Source organism: Periplaneta americana, chromosome 16, assembly GCF_040183065.1.
Source record: "Periplaneta americana isolate PAMFEO1 chromosome 16, P.americana_PAMFEO1_priV1, whole genome shotgun sequence".
In the NCBI taxonomy this organism is placed as follows: domain Eukaryota; kingdom Metazoa; phylum Arthropoda; class Insecta; order Blattodea; family Blattidae; genus Periplaneta; species Periplaneta americana.
The window spans coordinates 118,978,745-118,999,617 of NC_091132.1; the positions used below are offsets into that span (position 1 = coordinate 118,978,745).

The 20,873-nt window shown below is 35.3% G+C and overlaps 1 protein-coding gene across 1 annotated transcript in view; it reads left to right on the plus strand.

Annotated features, from left to right (window-relative positions):
• The first annotated feature begins 7,676 nt into the window (after positions 1-7,676).
• Positions 7,677-20,873, plus strand: part of rec (recombination-defective) — a 34,022-nt gene continuing 20,825 nt past the window's right edge. Inside the window, exon 1 of the mRNA XM_069812924.1 lies at positions 7,677-7,857. The gene's annotated coding sequence lies outside the window, so the exon portion shown is untranslated. The remainder of the gene's footprint in view (positions 7,858-20,873) is intronic.

Here is a 20,873-nt window from a genome sequence, read left to right on the forward strand (position 1 = left end):
TATACTAAGACCATGACTTCCTTTGCACTCACCATTTGAATAAAACAACTTAAATTCATCACTCACCAACTCACCACTATTTTCTCACCTCACTTCTGATTTTCCCATCACATCCACTTTGTTTCTTCTCATTTCTTCCTTCGAGTTTTCCAACTTATCTGCTTGCAGAAGAGTCCTTACATTCCACGTTTCCAATCCTCAATCTTCTTTTCTTCTCTCTGTTGGGTTGCTTCATAATGTGTCCTTCCCCAACATCCCCCTCCTGGACATCCAAATGGGGGGGGATAGTTTACATCCGGCATCTTTTACCGTGGAAAGATCATCATGCCATGTTTGCAGTTTTTCTTGTGAAAGATACGTACGGTAGCTTCCCGTTGTTTCCTGCACATCACTCTCTCTTACGCATCTTAAAAAGATCCCAGGCGGGCCGAGCGTGGAGGTGAGGAGAGTGAATTTGACTAATTAGGCCCTCCCGACTTCATTGAAATTCACCACAAGGGTCCACACCTGTGGAGTAACGGTTAGCGCGTCTGGTGCAAAACTAGGTGGCCCGGGTTCGATTCCGGTCGGGACAAGTTACCTAGTTGAGGTTTTTCCGGGGTTTTCCCTCAACCCAATATGAGCAAATGCTGGGTAATTTTCGGTGCTGGACCCCGGACTCATTTCACCAGCATTATCAGCTTTATCTCATTCAGACGCTAAATAACCTAAGATGTTATTGTTTGTTTGTTTATAACAAATAATTTAGGATAACAGTATTGTTATAGTGAATGGTCAGGTTCAAATTAAAACTGGCTTCCTGGGTATCTGAAATACGGTATTTATAGAAAAGCACGATAGATAATCGCATCAGATAATATTAAAATGTATCCTAGACCTTTCACGTTACAGGTGAAACACCATAAAGTCGCAAAACATTGTCAATTTACTAGCCACAAATTTGTTAATTGAATGGAACTTATGAATACTACGTAGGAACTTACGTCTTTATTGCATTATTTATTTTATTATTTTCGGTGCAAGGAATATCTTATTTATTTATTTACCTTTGTACTATCAATAAAAACATGTTTTTTTTTAATTATTTTAACTGGCAGTCTAGGGACTGCCCAAGGCGGGACTCGATCCCACAACCTTTCGGACCAAGCGATAGAGACATGCCGTGGCCCTACCGCTTGAGCCATCCAGGTCGCCAACATGTTCAGCGTCTAGGCTCTTCACAGTAGGGATGTGACAAACGGTTATTTTCTTGTAACTATTATAACTGTCTCCGTTACTTTTGTTCAGTAGTTATAAATAACGGTTATAAGTAACGGTTACAATTTCCTGCCGGAGACAAAATAGCAGGTTATATTTAACGGTTAAATAACTAGCAGAGGCATAGAAGCAGTTAGTTACCCACGAACAAGTTATATTTGAATTTTAAATAACTTACTGTTAAATAACTTACATAATGATTGAAAACGTTGACAAGTACATTATTTTGTAGCAGAAATACTGTACCATAAAATATTGGTTTGATTGAACTTCAAAAGTAAAAATATTAACAGAAAGGACAGTAGTGAAGATTTCAACACTCATAACAAATACATAATAATAATAATAATAATAATAATAATAATAATAATAATAATAATAATAATAATAATAATAATCATCGTCATCATCATCAATACGCCACAGAACCGACGTTATTTAACAAACACAATCATGAATCATATTATATCTCAAATATTATGTACATTATGAATTTATTTATTATAATAATTACGCATATAGCGTAGATCAGTGATTTCCAACCAGAGGTCCGCGGCCACCTGAGTATCCGCACAGCTGTTAATGGGGGATAGCGAACAAAATAATAATAATAATAATAATAATAATAATAATAATAATAATAATAATAATAATCATCATCATCATCATCATCAATATGCCACAGAACCGACTGTTATTTAACAAACACAATCATGAATCATATTATACCTCAAATATTTTATATATATTATGAATTTATTTATTATAATAAATACGCATGTAGCGTAGATCAGTGATTTTCAACCAGAGGTCCGCGGCCACCTGAGTATCCGCACAGCTATTAATGGGGGATCGCGAACAAAATAATAATAATAATAATAATAATAATAATAACAAATAACTCTTGATCTTCAAAATAGCTCCACCGATGCGATGATTTCTCAAACAGAATAGCACAAACTGGAACCTGTCCCTTATTTCATAGATTTGCCGATAGTTTAATTGTCATTAAACTGGACAAGTGGGAGATTGTAAGCTACTTCTTTCACAGTGACAATGTCATTCATTACACTGAAGTCTCTTACAGCTTCCGCACTGCTAATGGTGATGTAATTCGTGATTTATTTTGGCTTTGGCTGTAGTGAATGACAAAAGGGCAATTTTTTCCTATTAAATTATCCACGAAATCTCGGAAATCATAATAAGCTGTAGAGAGTCTCCAACGAGCAGTGCAAAAGGCACTAAATTTCTGTATTTTAAATCGATCGCTTTAGCAGAATGCAGAATAATAGCTCATTACCTAAATTAGAAAAATGCGTTTGATTGATTTTTCCTTGCGAGTTATTTTAACAAAGATCTTGGAACCAATATAAATATTTAACAAAGGGCTTGCGCGAGTCTTTGCGAGTGCCCTCCAGCACATTCCTGGCTGTGGTACAATGTTGGTGACTTCAGAACGGTGGGCGGGGGGGGGGGGGATAGTAACTGAATAGTATGGATTTGTGTCACATAGTTTCATTTTAATATTAGACAGGTTTTCTAAAATGTACCTTGTTATCAGTTTACTTTTTGTATTTATTCAGTGCTAACATATATTTTTTAAAATTTCTTTTGAGATTTAGGAAGCCAAAGCCTCTCCCTGACCTACCCAATTGCTTACGCCCATGAAAGCATTGTAAAAGGATAAGATATGACGACTTTATAGAAGTGCAGACAAAGTCTAAGAAATTATTTAAAGTAGTTTTATCGGTACCTATATAAACAAGCTCCAATTTTCTCCCCCCCCCTCCACGATATTGAAAGACTAGATCCACCTATGAAATTAGTAGGCCCCTAATGCGACAAATCATGCAATAATAGTTTATTTTAAGTATTTGAAAACTTTATATTATTACGAAGGACATCAATAGCTTATGATATATAACAAACTAAATTGATTTATTCATCATGACTAACTTTTGTGATGGTTTAGCTTGCATATACACATTCCACTTCTGGTGGAAATATTTTATTAAGAGAATAGCCCTTTTTAATACATATTCTTACAGATTTAATAACAGTAACATTGTGAAATATCACATTTTCGGCTCTGATCAAAACCGTGCTCTGAGTGCTGTGCTTCAGGGAACGGACTTAGTTGATATTTTTGCAACCAGATGGTGAAACACATTAGTAATGCCGCGCTATCTCGTGGACCGGTTAAATACTACGTAATGACGTTATTTTAACTAGTTTCTTTTGCAGAAGTTAAATCCAGACGAAAGTAACAGTGTAACAGCGAGTAACTAGTTATTTCGTGTCCAAGTTATTTTTGTAACCGTTATAATTAAGTAACTGTTACAAAGTAACTGCTACGTTATTTTTCGCCCATCCCTACTTCACAGAGCTGTCTAGCATTAGTGACGTATGCAAGCACTCCGGTTGGCGCATGCGCATATGCTTTCTCTATCTGCTGTAGCGGGCCTGGTTTGAAACAGTATCATCCTAGATCATATATATGATCTAGGGTATCATTCAGCCACAATTTAGTTGTGCGCTGGTTCCGCGCCGAGGAGCTGGCGTCAATCCTTCCGTAACTAGAGAGCGTAATACTAGAGAGATTTCATTTACCTATACCAATGAAAACAGGAAAATGTAAATGCGCTTATTTCTTGAAAATCCAATGGGTATTCTAAGGCTCACAGATTACCCTTCAGCTTCGCCCCTGATATTTACTACGTTTTGAGCTTCGTGACTATATACTAGACTGTGATAATGGACTTTAAAGGCACCAGGTATGGTAGTTACCAAAAGTATTAGATTGTAGAGGTGGGGAAAAAATAACGTAACAGTTATTTTGGAACTGTTCCTTGTTTGGAACTGTTCCAAAAAGTAACAGCACCTTGGAACACTATGTTCCAAAATAACAGTGTTGCTTTGAGCTAGTACGAAATACTTGCGGTTACAAAATACTCGTTTCACTTTGGAACTACATTATGACAACGCCTGTTGCACAGAACGGAACATATTTCGTACTATTGAAAGCAGTGACGCCAACTTTTGGAAAACAGTGGGTGGGCTCAAACATTTGACGAGCCGTAAGTTAAATAAATCTCACAACACGACGAGCCCATATAAGTTGGCGCTACTGTTTGAAAGCAGAATTGGGAATCCTTTCGTCATACTGAAATAAATGTTGGAAACTAAAGTAAAAGATAAATAGTAAAGATACGAAGATCGTCTTTAAAAAATGTACACATTATCTTGGAACTGATGTTAATTGAGTATAGGATTCTATCAAATAACATAATGCCTGTATTATAGTAACTGCATTGTGAATTTTATCAAGGGAGATGAAAATATATAGGTTATGTTTTATTTCCAAATACTTTACAGTTTTAGTTTCATTACCAATTCTTGAAATTAAACTAAAGTCTGTTGAAACATGACTGTATTATTGAAGTTCTTTTGTTTAAAAAAAAGTACAACGGTAAATTTTCATATTTCATTACAATGAGATTATTATTCTTCATGACTGTACATTATTAATATGAATTTTAGCACGGCCGAATTGATTATAGCTTTTATTTATGCATTTTGGAGAAATTGAACACTATTGTGACCTTCAGCTAAGCAGAAGAGGAAGAATAGGTTAGGTTTTATTTACCACTGGGATCCATTTCGATTTCGTGACCAATTTACAAATAATTTAAAATTACATTACATTTCCTGCTTCGAACAAACCTGATCTACGAATTCAATTTAGCATTAGAAAAGATTTCATTTCCAGGAATTCACATCTCGACTCATTATGACATCGTACTGCATTACATGGCATACAGGGAAGTGAGCTCTATGCTCACTGGCCTGTTCCAAAATAACACTGTTACATCAAATTAGAGATGGGTAAAAAATAACACAACAGTTATTTTGGAACTGTTCCGGTCTCGGAACTGTTGCAAAAATGAACAGTAGGTCGGAACCTCCTGTTCCGAAATAACAGTGTTCCGACTCCGAGCTGCTCACTTGCCCAGCTGTTGCGGGCTCGCAGTACCGCGTTGCACAAGGTATGTTCCGACTCCGAGATAACAGTCGGAACGTCGGAGCTTGTTCCGATGAACCAACGACAGCAGCAGTTCCACTGTTCTCGTTGTTCTTTATGTTGTACTTGGAACTTCGTTGGATGAAGTTGGTATTTGAAACTCTCACGTGGTTGGAGGGGGGCGCATGGAAATTGAAATCCTTGCGGTGGCGCGAACTTTTAATATCAACATTTGTTAAGACTGGCCAATCATCTGTAATGTTATAGTAAGTATTTAATAATCTGTAATATTCATTCCCGCTTTATGGTTTATTTCACCATTAGTTGACTAATTCTGTTTTATAAACATTCTACAAAGTCATAAAGTACGCATACTATTATTAATTCATTGATCAGCTGATTCTATACAAAGGTTAAAGTCGTAAATGGTAATGAGTGGTTTAGTTACAATGTCTGTATGTCGTTTGTTGAGGTTAAGTCTGACAAGCACAAGTTTTTGTGCTATCTTCTCTGTTATCAAAGAACGACAAAAATGTTGTAGCATTATTTGTTGGAAACTACCCATATAAGTACTGATTTGGAGAGCGATGTTTAATGCGAAGTTTAAATTACACTTTGGTAAAGATGCGATTCCAACATTTTACTAACCCACTGCGGGGTTTCCAGGTTTCAGTACTGCCAATATATATCTTTTTTTATTTATGAAATTGTAATATTTATTATTATTATTATTATTATTATTATTATTATTATTATTATTATAACTGTGCATTAAGAAAAGTAAAAATAAAAATTAATGATTTTTTTTTTTTTTTTTTTTTTAGTTGGCTACCATATCTTTATAACTTTATGTACGAAAACAAAGTGTTGTATTCTGTCCTTGTAGTCAACAGCTGTGTAATTACTGACATTAAGCTTTTGCGTTCTGTCCGCATGCACAGCAATTTTCCAAAATCGATTGGAATGTGCATTGCAGTGCCATCTATAGATAAGAATGTGTACTATGTCATGCCTATGAGTGCTCCAGTGTGAGCTGCATGGTGTTATTTGTCTATGGTAAAGAGGGAGGGTACTGTACCGTTCGTTTGAACGACTCAACGACTCCGACTCATCAACACTGGTGACTGTTATTTCGGAACTGTTATTTGGAACATAGTATTTTTTCGGAACCGGAACCGTCGGAACTGTTCCGGGAAAAGAACAACTTCGCCCATCACTACATCAAATACTCCTGTTATACAAAATACTTGCTGTTACAAAAAATACTCGATGTTATGGAACTGCATTATGAGTTATGACTATAAAATAACGTAACGGCCTGTTCCAAAATACCACTGTTACATTATATACTAGTAGTACTGTACCTGTTATATAAAATACTTGCTGTTACATGTTACAATATACTCGATGTTATGGGACACGGCCGACTTGATGGCCCCTTCGCGAAGCGAAGCTAGCATCAAGTCGGCCGTGTATGGAACTACATTATGACAACCGTTGCTGCAGTGTTGTCAATTTAGCGACTTTGTCACTAGATCTGGTTACTTTTAACAATTTTCAGGGACAAAATCAATACCAACTTTTAATCCTGAACTGGCGTCGTGCATAATATAACGTAACTGGTTTCGTGGTGTCAATACTGTCAGTATGACTTCTAAACTTTCTCATGGCCCTCGACTTATACCTTTGCCTTTTTTACCCAAATGTTTGCATAAATACTTTGACTAAAGGGTTTTAACATAAATAAATTGTGTCAAACGCTTCACAGAATGACAGAACTGAATTTAGAGACCTGACTCTGGAGCAGTTTCCAAATTAAATTATATATATATATATATATATATATATATATATATATATAATGTAAAAATTAATTTCTGATCCTACAGAATGTATCTGTTATGGTAACTACATGGAGTCAGGCCACAAAGGGAAAACACTGGAGGAGAGGGATTCGATCCAATGCTGTGGAGCGAACTTCGGCGTAGGCTATATAATATATTCAATTGAGGTACTGTTATTTTGGAACTGTTATTTGAAACCTAGTATTTTCGTGGAACTGGAACAGTTGGAACTGTTACGAGAAAACAACTTTTCCCATCTCTATTAGATTGGCAATCCTCCTGACAACTGTTGGGTACACGGAAGTTTACGATAGGGTTTTGTTTACGGGTTTTGCAGTGTCGCCAATGTAGCTACTATCCCGTTAATCTAGTGAATTTCTGTATTAGATTAATTTGTAATATTATTTTACAAATTTATGTTATTGGTTTAGGAATATAACGGTTTCTCAAGCCCTCACAGCGTTAATACATATTCTGTGTTTACATTAATAATTGATTAATTTAGCGACTTCAGCGAGTTTTCAGGAAATATATTGGCAGCACTGAGGATCTGTGACTATGGCGCGATGTGGCTGGTGTTTATAAATGTGTAAATTATGTAAACGTTATGGAATGTGCGGAAGTTTGAATTTTGAACTACTAAAAGCTTGTATACTTTGTGCTACATGTTATATTTACAGTTTTAGAAGAAAGTGTAAGGCGTATACCATAATTCTTAATTTTGCAGTGTGAAAGGTGAGTACAACAAATGTTTTTATGTTAACCTAGCCTATGGTAATGTTATTGTACAGTCAAAACTGATTAAACTTGTCTGACACAATCTCAGTCCCTTAAAGACCTCGGATTCAAGACATGTATAGGGTATAGAGTACATTCAATAATAATTAATTGTCGAGCTTTGGCACACCATTTCGAATTGCTTTGAAAATCCACCATGACTTAACACTAGGCTACCTTCACGGCACACAAATCGTAACAATGAAGATGGCATTTTTTCCATTATCTCCATTAATTTTGACAAATAATCATAATAGGAAATTTTGGATATTAAAAACATGCTGAATATTTGTATCAGATTTGCAGACAACCATTTTGTAACCGAGTGTCATTTTTACAAGAGTTCCAAAACACTATACTAGGATACTTTACCAACCATTTTATATTTAAGAACTCTTACTTACTGACTTTTAAGAATCCCGGAGGTTCATTGCCGCCCTCACATAAGCCCGCCATTGGTCCTTATCCTGAGCAAGATTAATCCAGTCTCTACCATCATATCCCACCTCCCTCAAATCCATTTTAATATTATCTTCCCATCTACGTCTCGGCTTCCCCAAAGGTCTTTTTCCCTCCGGCCTCCCAACTAACACCAAGTATATGCATTTCTGGATTCGCCCATACGTGCTACATGCCCTGCCTATCTCAAACGTCTGGATTTAATGTTCCTAATTATGTCAGGTGAAGAATACAATGCGTGCAGCTTTGCGTTGTGTAACTTTCTCCATTCTCCTGTAACCTCATCCCTCTTAGTCCCAAATATTTTCCTAAGAACCTTATTCTCAAACACCCTTAATCTCTGGTCCTCGGTCAAAGTAAGAGTCCAAGTTTCACAGCCATACCTTACTTACATTTTACTTACAAATGGCTTTTAAGGAACCCGAAGGTTCATTGCCGCCCTCACATAAGCCCGCCATCGGTCCCTATCCTGTGCAAGATTAATCCAGTCTCTATCATCATATCCCACCTCCCTGAAATCCATTTTAATATTATCCTCCCATCTACGTCTCAGCCTCCCCAAAGGTCTTTTTCCCTCCGGTCTCCCAACTAACACACTATATGCATTTCTGGATTCGCCCATACATGCTACATGCCCTGCCCATCTCAAACGTCTGGATTTAATGTTCCTAATTATGTCAGGTGAAGAATACAATGCGTGCAGTTCTGCGTTGTGTAACTTTCTCCATTCTCCTGTAACTTCATCCCGCTTAGCCCCAAATATTTTCCTAAGCACCTTATTCTCAAACACCCTTAACCTGTGTTTCTCTCTCAGAGTGAGAGTCCAAGTTTCACAACCATACAGAACAACCGGTAATATAACTGTTTTATAAATTCTAACTTTCAGATTGTTTGACAGCAGACTGGATGATAAAAGCTTCTCAACCGAATAATAACACGCCATACCATGATGAATATATAACACACTGAGTTTCCCGTAACACATACTAGAGGCGCTGTTATAGAAATTGACCTTGCTGCCATCTGTTGGGGGGAGGGGCGTTATTACATCTAGCAGCGCACCAAGTAGCGAAAAGAGTAATTACTCCATGCATTTAGCAGCGCACCTGGTGACGAAAATGTTAAACTGTGCAGAAAGTATTCCCTCCCACCCTCATGATATTTAAAACTAACCCAATTTAAAATAAAACATTGCAGTTTTATTCCTCACAGCATCTTCTACTGAAAATTCTTACCGGAGCTAACAGGAAGATAAAAGAGACGATCTATTTTACACTACCCGATTAAAATATAACCAGACAGAGACAAAAAATAAAGCAAAAGGTTATATAATTGGGATTGTATTCTTTGGGTATTTATTGTACAGTGCAATGGAGAAGTCTGCAAGAACTGCTTAGATAGTTCAATTTATTATATTACTATTACTTTACAATACATTCAACAACACTATTTTTACAACGTCCATAAACATCACTGTTTAACATACACTGCTTATACACACACGTAGTATCACTTTATGTTCACTTATCAGCAAGCTTCTGTCTGCCATCTCGTCTCCTCGACTCTCGAGCAATATCTCGAACGAATAAATAGAGAACTCTGGGTAATGTACCCAACACGTAGTTCTAATGTTCACCACCTACGATGTTGGGCGCTGATCATCTTATTTCAGCCCCCCACCGCCAGATGGTGCTGACCGCAGTTTCGCATCCTATTATATATTTATCCATGGCCATACAGAACAACCAGTAATATAACTGTTTTATAAATTCTAACTTTCAGATTTTTTGACAGTTGACTAGATAACAAAAGCTTCTCAACCGAATAATAACAGGCATTTCCCATATTTATTCTGCGTTTAATTTCCTCCTGAGTGTCATTTATATTTGTTACTGTTGCTCCAAGATATTTGAATTTTTCCACCTCTTCGAAGGATAAATTTCCACTCTAAATTTAAGAACACTACCGGTAGTATTTTTCAAATGTACGCCTAATCTCGAACTAGCTTTGACACTATCTCGTACATTCACCATCATAATTTTTCCTCCCAAGTCGTTCATGTCATATAAGCTGATTGCTTATTATGGCTATTGCGAAATCTGGTGAGTTGTTTACTGTATTATATAACATTTTAACAATGTCGCGTTAGTTCCATTAGCTAACATATTTCTGTGCACTTCAGGCAGCTCTCAGACCGGAGCAATACACAACAAGCAACTAGCAATATGCAAGAAGCAATATATTTTTTGACCTTTTATCACACTGAAGCAAAATGCTGTTCTGTTGTTAAAATTAAGAATATTATCATCTGGCGACTATGAGGTTCTCTTGCTTTGCTGGCTACTGAAAAGAAGTAGGAAAAGGCAAAGGTTCTGGGTACATAATAAATTACTGTGTAAGTATATGTGGGTGAAATTTGAAGTCCAATGCTGCTGCTGCAGAAACTAACTTTAAAGGAAGTTTGGAAAAAATCGCACTTACTTTATGACTGTAGGTCTATTTCCCACCTCAAATTATTGTTTAAATAGGCCTATTTCATACAGTGGTGATAAGAAATGAAGAATTCCTTAAATGTCAGCCTCCTGGACTGCTTGTTCCACTTTCTTATAAGAATTTCAGACTCCTGACATCACAATAACTTTTTTTCTTACTTAGCCTATGTAGGTAGTCCACTATTTCGAAATGTATACTTAAAAGCGTAATGTAGGATATCTATAAAATATTTTACACCATTTAAACGTTTCTTGTGTATTTGTAAAGTTTGTCGAGAGTTTTAAATGTCATGTCTCTTGGGGGGGGGGGGGAAGTTATTTTCGCTGCCTAGGTAGGTACTTTTTCTTCTTAGGTTCTTAATGCAATCATTTGGGATAACTTTGTACCACTTTTATCATATTTTTATACTTAGGTAGGCCTACCTATAGGTTAACAATGGGAAAATTCCGTTATGGGAGGTTACTAAACCTTACCGCTGCACTGGAGGTAGAGGCGAAATTTCTCTTCCATTAATCTGAACTACTGTCGCTACTGATTGACAAGTCATCTTATGCATCACTGCTATCAGTTAAACATTCTCCTAACGAAATTATCCTGTCAGTTTCACTGTCTATTACTTTAACAGTAGAAAAATACTGTTCTTTGTTATTTTTAACATGCTCAACACATTTCTTCCACTTGTCTTTTCCACGAAAAGGCAGCAACACAATTGTTCCTTTACGTTAAGTGGGGACCCAATTTCTGTTACAAAAATTCAATTGAAAGGACTGGAGACAACTGACTAAACATTTTAGTCTGTCCCTTTAAGTAAATGAAACCAATCAAACCAATAAATTTATTTTTAAAGCATTATATTAACATGTTTTTTTTTTTAAATAAAGTAGAATCCATTTAGACGATTTCATACATTGTAACTACCCACTTATTTCTTAAAGAAAAAAAGTTTATCGCTGATTGATTTTCTACTTCAAAAACATATTTTCCCACACTTCAGTAGTATAAAACAAGCCTCAATTAAGAAGTCTTACATTTGTTATATTGCGGTGACTCAAACATTTAAAAAATCTGCAAACAATACTCTTCAACATGCTTTTTTCCCTATTAGAATCTGACTATTACTTATTAAGTATAAAAAATGCGAAAATATTCTGCTTCATTGAAAGTCTACGTAAGTAACGTCTTCTTCGTTATTGGCTGACAATTAGGAAGGAGGAGGTGAATAGTATATGTGTCACTCTTTAAGATTGACGCATGCACAGACCAACGGAATTTACTAAGTTGTTCCCTATAAAATAATGTATTGAAATTGATGTTTAAAGGTAGGATTATTTAAGAAAACTGCTTATTTTATGAGTTGAGACATAGTAAACATAAAAATAATATTTTAAATAGGTGAAATTTGACATTTATAATGGTAGTACAAAGTTATACAGCTAATTGGGGAAACTTCATATTTGTTTTTCTATTATAAATTCAATTCTCCGTATCCCCCTTCAAATTCAAGGTAACTTTTGACCATACAATAAGAAAATACATGAAATTTTACTTCATCAGTCAATCTTCTTAATATATAATACGAAGTTCTGTACATTATGTTAGTACTGTGGGTATTTTTTTTAGAGAGGGTTATTACAATCCTTTACCACTAGCACATAGTAGGAATGCTTCTGCCGATGTCGACAACATAAACTTGTGGGAGGGGGGGGGGATGTTTTCCCAACTTGTAAAATAGTTACAATCTGCTTTCAGAAATGTCCCCAAGAACTTCCACACAACTGCAAACTCGTTCACCATTTAGTTTTCTGTCCACACCTGTGGAGTAACGGTCAGTGCGTCTGGCCGCAAAACCAGGTGGCCCGGGTTCGAATCCTGGTCAGGGCAAGTTACCTGGTTGAGGTTTTTTTCTGGGGTTTTTCCTCAACCCAATACGAGCAAATGCTGGGTAACTTTCGGTGCTGGACCCTGGACTCATTTCACCAGCATTATCACCTTCATTTCATTCAGATGCTAAATAACCTAGATGTTGATAGAGCATTGTAAAATAACCCAATAAAATAAATTTAGTAATCTCCTCCTGTTCGAGTGGCCGTACTGTATTACATGTATGTAAAATATCTTCCACGAATGTTAAAAGAAAACTTGTTGTGCTAATTATCAGAAAAAAATGTGCAAATAATTGAGCAGCTTTGGAAAAAAGAAACTGTGGTACATGTTGCATCAGAATGTGAGATTGGCGTTATAACTGTGCGCGATTTAATAGAAAACAAGGATAAAGTGTTACATATTACTGTACTTCTTTGTATTTGTTACTTATTACGAGCATAATATAAAATATTTCACAGTGTAGTGTCTGGTATGAAGTCATCAGTGGCTGCAGCATGGCAGGAACTTTAAATTACGTACGAAACTGCATTATACCATACACTTAATTCATGAAAACCATTCATGGTACGGATTATCCGATTTTTCGATTAACCGTTCAGTTCACCCCCTTCATTACCGCGGATAATAGAGGTTCTACTGTAAGTTATTTTTAATTTGCTAACCAAATTCTTCACAGTCTTAACATAACCAGTTCGTATGTGCCTATTTTATTTGCCAACTCATTAACTTTCTTTATTACTTCAAACTGGTTAGGCCACATCCAATGGATTTTCTTCTTGATCTTACAACTGACTTTGTATCTGGAAATGGGACCATGCAGTTCATTGCCATTGACTGTAGGCCTACCAGAGACCAGACAGTGATCCTTTATATGGGACTTACAAAGTTATCATAACACAAAGCATCAACATTCTCGTGGAAACATATTTGGCCTCCCAAAATTATTTCTATGTTTATTTTTCAATTTATTCACTAGAGTTTGCCTTGGGATGGATTACAAACGTGCAGCTTCTTGTAGACCAAGTTTTCCAATGTTTATATCTAGTACCTGCTGTAGTGTTTCACTGGAATGCCTTGCCTTTATTGCATATTGTCTTCTCTATGGAGAATCCTTTTATCCTTTTGATCTTTGCCATATAAAAATGTCGACACATTATGGAAATTCAAGATGAGTGTAAAAATTAGAACAGTAGTTGAATAAGAAATTTCATTAATAAGTCAATTTTGCTATAATATTCTTCAATATAAACTTGAAGTGTGTCTGTAATAGGTCTAGTAGGTACATTTTATTTTACGACGCTTTATCAACATCTTAGGTTATTTAGCATCTGAATGAGATGAAAGTGATGATGCCGGTGAAATGAGTCCAGGGTCCAGCACCGAAAGTTACCCAGCATTTGCTCATATTGGGTTGAGGGAAAACCCTGGAAAAAAACCTCAACCGGGTAACTCAGTGATGTCAAAGCAAGTGCATTTTTCTGACCTTGACGTCGTGCACGGGCATCAAGTGCTAAGTTTGGATAGAGGAAGCGTTGTGTATATGAATAAGCAGCCTGTTGGATTAAGAAAACAGTGGTGCACAAACTTCAAACGGAATGTGAAGTTTTATGTCGTTATTTTTATATGGCTTCTTTCTATTTGATATTATTTATATTGTCTGTAAAACAAAAGTACTAACACTGATTTCTTAATATTGCACTTGTGTTTTAAATGTTAATAACATAATAAGGAGTTAAGAAGGAATATTCACATAAATTCCATAGTAGTACAACAATGCTGTACTAAATGGATGGAACACATCATTCATAAAGAAAGTGATATCCCAAAAAAAAAGAGATTGAGTATGACATGATAAGTTGGAATTGATATTGATGGTATCTTTAGCCTTACAAAAGTAATCAATAAACTAATCAAAACAATATTACAGTACAAAGCAAAGTTACCTAGGTGCTATATATGTTTTAAGTGTAATTAATATTCCATAACAAAACTCTTATCGCATTGTGCTTTTAAGGTGATATTGGTGAGCAACTTCCTATCAACAGAATATTAAATTATTTTCTCGAAATGTGCTGAAGCTATAGAGCTGACATTTTTACAACACATGGGCACGTAACTTTTGCTTATGATGTAACAGTAGTTGCTTTGTTAATTCATTCCTTTACAAACAATTTCCATGCTAATATTTTCAAAATTTTCAATACACTATCTTCAGTAATACATATTTACGGTATATTAGATTTACGAAAACATTCTGTAAGGCTACTAAATAAATAGGCCTATATCTGAAAATTTCACTTTTCTATAAAAAAAAAGTTGAGAAAATATTTCTTTAGAATAAAAAGATCAAACTTGTGAAAAATGAGCATTAAAATTAAAACTTACATTCTTACAATGCACTTATACTTCTCAGACAAATGTAAAAATTAACATGGATACAGTTTTAATAAGTTCCCTTCCCTTCATCTATTGAATCAGTGCTGGCCATCCCTGAATATAGCTCGACCAAGTGGCATATACTACATCTTTCGTCTGTCTCTTTCCTTTCCGCTGTAAAGTGCTCAGGCTCTCCCGGGCTCTAAAGCACGCGCTTGCTCCTATGGACATCAATTGACATGACTGAGGTAACTTTCCCCGATCGGGAATCGAACCCAGGCCACCTGATTTCGCGGCCAGACGCGCTAACTGTCACTGCAGAAGTGTGAACTACATTTTATATTAATTTTATGTAATAATTGTCTCGTGTTATTTAATAAACAAATTAATTATGTTCATTTATAATCAAATTTAAGTGCTTATAATAGAATCAATGTCATCACGCAAACTTTGTAGCTGTGCAAAGTAATCCTTAAATCGAACAGCACTGTCGGATTAATTTTATAATTTATAAGTTATAGGATTATATGTCACGAGGTTGTTACTGTATTTTAAAGAAGAGAGGATAAGCATTAAGATTTACAATAATTGTAATGATAAGATAAAATTATATACTTACAATATAAAGTTGAAAATCGTTCATAAACCAGCTATATAAGCAGAATGCAATATTTAACCACGTGGAAGCTTAAGTATTCTTCAGGGATCGGACATAATAGATCAGGCATGTCAGAAATCAGACACTGAAAGTGCAGTGTATGTGTGCGGAACGCCGGTCTGTGCAGATTGCGTCATTCATGTGTTGCTCTTACCAGTTTTTAGCGGAGGGATGTACAAGAATCTATTCTGCACTTCTAGTGTTCAATTAAATTGACATTTGGACATTATAAACACACTTAGCAGAAGGGCAAAAACATAGTTATTGTCAGTATCTATATTTGACAATAATTGTAACACAAGAAACAATAGACTTACTCAGTTACAATTCACAAAGCAGTCGTTTGTAAAGAATCATTTATTTACATGATTTGTATACAGTATTTGAAGAAAATATAAATATTGCAGTAATTTCGAAACAACAAAAAACGAACACAGTATTTCATTTTACATAGTAGGTACTGATTATTTCAAAGTAATACTCTTTCATTGTTCGTCAAGCATTATTGGGACCATTGGTGCACAAATGCTAAAGAAAATATTTTACTCCCAATTACATGCAATAGGACATTGTGAGGCTTTTACACTGGAATCATTTCCTTGCTGTATATTAAAACATATTCACATTATTATTAATAAATTGGATAAATTAAGCTTGAATTTAAATTTATATATATAGTTTATTTGGGAAGCATTGAGAGCAAGTATCAGCAAGTTGGGAGCGTTACTGAATTGAGTTAAAAGAGTACTTCACAAGCTGTGAAGCGAGGACATTTTCTTTATGTCAGGTTTAAAGATTTATTAACATAGGTATATTAAGATGATATAGTAACGTGAGATGGAAAATTCGCCATTATGTATTATTTTTCCAGAAAAATTTTCTGCCTTACAAATAGTTGTTTTCTTCCTTCCCTTACAATCTCAAGACCCTCCATGTATTCTTCACTCAATATTCTCATCACTTATCAGCTTATCAAATAAAAGTTGTAAGTCATCTAACCATTGATGGCTGTGTTAGTACAGACTCCAAAACAACATCATTGTCATGTTTGTCTTGCCATGAGAGTACTAATTAAGAAATAAGAGCTGGCGAATATCATATTTTTAGAACTTTACTAATCTGATTTAAATTCTCACATCACTATTAGGTCCACATGATATGATGAAAGCCTTTCATTTTAAAATAATTACTGTTGGCTGAGGAAAACATCATAACAGTTACGTTATATGATTTGTGATTTCTCTTCTTCGTTATATCTGTGGACTCCTCTCTTTATTTTTCATAACACATTCACAATCACAGCACACCCGTACTGATCTGTGTTACTGAAACCAAAGCTGTTCTGCTATTGCAGGTCTGTACAGCCCTGTCGCGTTCCCCTCCAAGTCGATTCACTCCCTCCAGGTAGGGGAATAGGAACTGCACATCGCACAGAGACAAGTGCATAATGTGCAGGGTTTTGGCATGCCTGTAATAGATAGAAAGCAAAGCATAGAGATCATAGGTTATGAAGATGGTCTCAGTCCAAAGATATCACACTTAGAAAATGCGAAATTAAATCTCCGAGTAAAATTGGGAACTGATACAAAGTTACCCTGACCATTACAAAGTTAGATATTGCTTAGGCATATGTGCATGAATATCTTTTGGAGGACCGTCACACAAAATGAAATCAATTAGGCCTACATCAATAACATTGCCTGTTTTGTTAGTAATTCATTTTGCTAGTTCTGGTAGTAGGTAAGCTTTTCAAAGAATCAAGATCGGAATTGGGATTGGATGTGGCTTTCAGATTTTCCTGTAAATTCTAATACTGATCTGTGTTTAGTATGCACATAATATGCAGTAAGACTTTTTTTGCATTATTTCCAAGATGTTTTATAAATTCTGGGAGGATAGCATTCAGCTCTGCATGTTTGCTGATTTCAAGCCCTTGATGTCTTCAAATTCCACTTGAGTAAACTCTTTGTTGAAAATTTCTTCATTGAGTTCATGCAGCCTTTGGGAATTCTTGTTTTGTCTTTTCAAAATGTTGTTCATTTTATTGTTTTCTTTGGATGATATATACTGATTAACAGAGGAGGAATTAAATTTATTGGCTATTTCTTTTTCATTACTAGATATTTCTTTATTCATTGATTAAAGTTCACGTTAACACTTTGTTTGTTAAAAACATAAAATTACTTGGTCACATGTTAAAAAGTGTTAAAATTTTAAAAAAAGATATATACCTTGGACAGACGGCCCGTTTCAACATGATGTTACGTCTTCATCAGTGTCTCTTGAACTACTGGTGATCTTGAATTCTGCGATGTGCATTTGTCGATTGTAGGGGTGGGAGTATGTTGCTCTTATGGTGGGGGCTGGTTGTTTGTGTGTTATGACGTATTGTGACGTCGAATAATGTGTGGGTATTGAACTGTAATTGTGTATTAAGTATATGTTGTGGGTATGTTATTGTGTGTTTATATATTTCGTATTGTTCTAAGATGTTTAACTGTGAACTTTTTGGTGTGATGTGTACAATTTCCATATCTGTTTCTATATTATTGTAGTCATCAGGGGCGAATGCTAGTCACGAAAGTTAGGCTTGCTCTTTTATTCATAGGGGAAGATGGGAGGATATAATAATTCATAATTAACAAAAATAATCAGACCCACATAAATAATTTATTTTATAAGTATGAAATCATTATGAGTCATGGATCAGATTCGCTTATGAGATGTAGAAGTTCGATATAATATAACAAACATGGCCAACAAAACAGTTTTAGTTTTTTCGACCCTGCCAACCAATGCATATTGTTGTATTGAGCTGCACTGAACGAGTGCACATAATCTCTTTAATGTCTGTCTTCTCTTGAATAGTCCTTCGGGAAAATGGATTTAATAATAAGGTTTCAATAACACACAATTCCGAACTCATTGCAATACTTCAAATTAATGTTTAAGAATTAATAATACATGCAGCAGCTAACACATGCATTGCGCTCATACAATTACATTGCACAGCACATTCCCACTGTCAATACTGCTCTGTGTAACGTTAAATATTCGTTGGTGTAGCTCTCGGACCAGAGCTTCAAACAACACATAACAGAAGCATGTGCGCGTAGGACGGACCAAGGAGGAAGGCAATTGCGCGCGCATCATAATCTCGCTATTTCTGCGTCTTTCCTGTAGCTCCGAGAAACGAGCAAGCGTTGCGATACTTGCGGTGTGCAACCTGCGGATGGTATTACGCCTATACAGTATTCCAAAAATCAAAATAAATTTTAATGTACGTAATCCCATTTTGAGACATACACATTTTACAAAAATATTGGGCTTGCGCAGCAAGCATAGCGTGCCCTGAGAAATCGCCCCTGGTAGTCATGATTATTGTTGATAATGTGGTCTGCATGATTTGATGTGATGTAGGGCTAGGTTATAACTTTAATATGTTCATTATATCTTGTGTGAAAGGATCTTCCTGTCTGTCCTATGTAAAAATGTGGGCAACTATTGCATTTTAGTTTGTAAACTCCAGTTGAATTATATTTATTTTAATGTTTAATGTGATTATTTAGATATTTCTGTGTTGTGTTATTTGTTTTGTATGCTATCTTGTATTTTAGTTTTCTGAATGAAGTTGCAATTTTGTGAGTATTGGTATTGTGATATGTTAATGTTATGTATTTATTCTCACGTGGTGTTTGTGTTGGTTTGTTCTGTTTTTGTTTTGCCTTTTTTATTAGTGTGTCTATTATGTTAGGGTTATATCCATTGTCTTGTGATATATATTTTATTGTGTTTAATTCTTCAGTGTAGTTGTCATTGTTCATTGGTATATTAATTAATCTGTGTGTCATTGTATGGAAAGCTGCATGTTTATGTTGTATGGGATGATTTGATGAATTGTGTCTATGTGTTGTGGTTGTAGTGGGTTTCCTGTATACTTTGAATTCGTGTCTGTTATTTTTTTCGGTTATGGTGATGTCTAAGAAGTTTATAGCTTGGTTATGTTCTGTTTCTATTGTATACTTTAATTTGGGATGTATTTTGTTGAGTTGTTGATGTAGGTTTTCTATTTGTCTTTTGTTTTCATTATATAGGACTATTATGTCATCTTTATTGTTGATTATTATATGTTGTGGATTCCCTCTTGTTTAACTTGTTATTCAACTTGTCTAAGAACTTATGAGTTTTTAATGTATATTTTCTGTATGCCTAATTAGCTTCTTCCAGAAATACTTGGGACAGGCCTTGTAGCTTTACTCATTTAATATGATCCAAAAGGCACGTGTAAATAATCTACAGAAGCGAATTAATGGGGATTTTCAACATATAGCGAGCCCTCGTACTTCTGCAGGGAGTGGGAGCTTCAATTTCTTAAACAGTATCATTTTTCAAATATGTAATATAGTCCACCTTTTCAGGCTAGTAATACATTTTTTTTTTAATGTTTGATGAGTGCATTAAATTCACTACAGCTTCATTAGGCTTAACTGATTCTGTCTTCCCAGAACAGAGCTTATTTTCACGGTACAGTAGAACCCCGATTATCCGTCACCCTATTAACCGATCGTTGGATTATCCTTCTGTCATTCTCTCCTTTATTTGTTGCAGAAAAATTATTGAGTACTGCACAATACATTAGTACGTTTTTTTTTATAGAGAGTGATATTACAAGCCTTTGCCCTTACACATTATGATCTACTGTTCGAGTGACCTGTTTAATTTCTCTGCAAAACGTCTTCCAGAAGTGCCAAAAGAATACAATGTTGTGCTAAGTATCGAAGAGAAGTGCATATAATTGATTGGTTTTGGAATACGAGATTGGAGTTACAATTGTGCGAGATTTAATAAAAAACAAGGATAAGTGTATAAATTACTTAAATCTATAACATGAGACCTATACTTTTCCTATCTTTCCACAGAAATCCATGATAGGAAGTTTCTTTGACCCTTGGAAACCCGTCATTATTCATTCATTCATTCATTCGTAATTTTCTGTCAGTGCAAACCCAGCATTCTCCAGTCTTTCCTATTTTCTGTCTTCCTCTTAGTCTCTGCAAATGATCCATTTATCTTAATGACGTCTATTATTTGATATCTTGTTCTG